Source organism: Phytophthora infestans, genomic scaffold, assembly GCF_000142945.1.
Source record: "Phytophthora infestans T30-4 supercont1.368 genomic scaffold, whole genome shotgun sequence".
Taxonomy (NCBI): Eukaryota; Oomycota; class Peronosporomycetes; order Peronosporales; family Peronosporaceae; genus Phytophthora; species Phytophthora infestans.
Window position 1 is genome coordinate 53647 of NW_003303391.1, and position 2985 is coordinate 56631.

Genomic DNA, 2985 nt, shown 5'->3' on the forward strand with positions numbered 1-2985 from the left:
CACAGCCAAACTCCCCACCTGACGATGTCTTCCACGTAGCTCACCCAGGCAAAAGCCCAAGTTTACAACTAGAACTGAGCGACCGCGAGGCCACACAGATGCTACATCATGGTATAAGTAAAACAACATTGAGAGTAGTGGTATTTCACAGACGGCAGAGCCTCCCACTTATTCTACACCTCCCAAGTCATTTCACAACGTCAGACTAGAGTCAAGCTCAACAGGGTCTTCTTTCCCCGCTGATTATTCCAAGCCCGTTCCCTTGGCTGTGGGTTCGCTAGACAGTAGATAGGGACAGTGGGAATCTCATTAATCCATTCATGCGCGTCACTAGTTAGATGACGAGGCATTTGGCTACCTTAAGAGAGTCATAGTTACTCCCGCCGTTTACCCGCGCTTGGTTGAATCTCTTCACTTTGACATTCAGAGCACTGGGCAGAAATCACATTGTGTCAACACCGTCTCCGGCCATCACAATGCTTTGTTTTAATTAAACAGTCGGATTCCCCTTGTCCGCTCCAGTTCTGAGCCCGGTTGTTCAACGCACTAAGGAAACAGCAGCCAGCCCGAAAGCCAACTACCTTTCTCTCCGGCACAACAAGAGCAGCCCGACCGCCAGGCCGCATCCGGTCCCCCGAAAGGTCCAGACGCAGCCCAACGTAGGCCGCCACAAGTTCTCCAAAAAGACCCCTAGGCCCAACCCTCAGAGCCAATCCCTTTTCCCGAAGTTACGGATCTATTTTGCCGACTTCCCTTATCTACATTCTTCTATCAACTAGAGGCTGCTAACCTTGGAGACCTGATGCGGTTATGAGTACGAACGAGGGTGCGAATAAATCTCTAGCCAGGATTTTCAAGGGCTGTCGTGGGCGCGCAGGACACTTCAAAAAGTAAAGTGCTTTGCCAAGGCATCCTCCTTATCGCCGGATAATCCGTTTCCAAGGTAGGATATGCTTGTTAAAAAGAAAAGAGAACTCTTCCCTGGGCACACGCTAGCGTCTCCTGGGTCTTGCAGCAGGCCCTTAATCAGATCCGACAGTTTTTCTCGGAACTGAGGTGCCACCTTCCGCACCCTTTGAGCGATCGGTTTCGCGTCGCCGACATCGATGTCACATTTGACCCCGCGGGCGGGCGGGCGGTAACGCATTACCTTTACCGATCAGCAGATGTCGGCTTTCCCAAATCTTCTGACGTAGACGATCCACTTCAGTGAGTTCGCTCGCCCCTGGATCCACTTGAATATCATCAATCGTGACCTCCTCTGTGGTCAGTGGTACCTTCGGGATCACCGCCATGCCTTCTCCAAGATCTTCGGCGTGTAGATCCCCGCCTTCACGGTAGCAGACTAGTCTTCGTAGGATCCACCCTTGGATCCAGGCACCGCGACTCCCCTTCGACCGTCATCCCTTCTGTCTTCGTGGGGTCGGGTATCCTGGTACTGGGGAAGCCACCTTTTGGATCGACTTGATCCTCTGGCGCGTTTACCCACGATGGTTCCTGCTTAGCTAGTGCGGCCACTCTCGACAAGGATCCAGACACTTTGCCCCATGCAAAGTTAGGATCCACTCTGGGGTCAGCGGGATCTGGCGGTCCGGCTTCAGCCCTCTGCGAACTTTCATCCACCGACCCTGCGTTATCTAGGGGCCGACTCTGGGGATCATCCCCCGTCGTGGATCCAACCTCCACTGTTTGGATCTCAATCCGACGATCCCTCTGCAGGATCTTTCGCGGAGTTGGATATGAAGGCCGATCCACCAAGAGGCCAGTTGGCCCCGCCGGGAGCTCCACTTCTCCGAGAGATTCGATCTCGGTAGTCGCCTCGTACGCCAGATTCTGCCATTCTTTGTAACGGCGGGATCCCACTGACACATATCCAGGTCGCCTAGGGATACCGTCCTTCGCCAACCATCGGCCGATCTCCTCATAATGGTCCAGTAATAGTCTCTTGTCGCTGACGTTCGTGACCTGGAGGTATTGCGATCGACCTGGTCCCTGGATTACAGTAGGCACCCATTTCTCGCCCCGAGTGACCCACAATTTCTCATGCTCCACCCACTTTAACCGATCTGGCAGCTCCCAGGTTTCCCCGGGCTCGATCCAGGTTGTCTTATCCGCCCTTATGATCCTCATCTTCGCTCCATACAACGGCCGCCGTCCGCTGAGCTGGATCCGCATCTCGTCAGGGAAACAAAATGTCCCATCAGCCAGATCTAACCTCACTCCGGCTGGTACCATGAAATCCATCCCGAGGATGGCGTCTTGACCAGCGAGATCTCCCACCCAAATATCGAACCAGTACACCAAACAACCTGCCAGCGTGATCTTGATCCGCGTTCTCCCATTCGTACGGTACACGCCTTCACCAATCCCAACACAATCTTGGATCCGACTCCCATCCACTTGGCACCCAACCTTACGAGCAAAGGCGGTATCTAGTATAGACACCTCGGCACCACTATCTAGGAGTAGGATTGCTTTTTCATTGTTGATCTTGCCTCCTACCTTGGCTTGTCTGAACCACTTTCCTGGGGCATGGTACTTCCAGTATCCACGGGACTCCCCGGTTAGCAGATCCATGGATCCCACATCCTCAGATCCACGGGATCCAGTGACCTGACAGACCTTAGGTGGATCCGCAGTGACCTCACGCTTGGTAGGCTCAAACCATCGACCATGTTGGCGCTTTTCTCAATAACCACGTGCCTCTCCCCTTTGTAGATCCAGGGTTGAAGAGACTTCGGATCTGGCAAATTCATCCACTTAGCGCAAACTAGAAATCTTGGCAACTGACATTTCATGTAGATCACGTGTAATATCGACTGGATATAGGGTGCTGCTACCTGGATCTAGCGATGTCTTGTTCCAAATGCATAAATGCAATACCTAGAGCGCTCGGCTCGTACCGGATTCAAACCCGGCGAGCGTCCTAGTTTAACATCTTCTCGGCCACTTCTGGCAACATCTCTCTGTGCTTGGCTGGATCAA

At 53.1% G+C, this 2985-nt stretch overlaps 1 non-coding gene across 1 annotated transcript; it reads right to left on the reverse strand.

Annotated features, from left to right (window-relative positions):
* Nucleotides 1-2: 2 nt before the first annotated feature.
* PITG_33492 lies at nt 3-1009 on the reverse strand (the record flags this gene model as incomplete). The annotated part of the gene is made up of 1 exon (XR_009934886.1): nt 3-1009. It is a non-coding gene; the product is annotated as a 28S ribosomal RNA (ribosomal RNA).
* Between the last annotated feature and the right edge of the window lie 1976 nt (nt 1010-2985).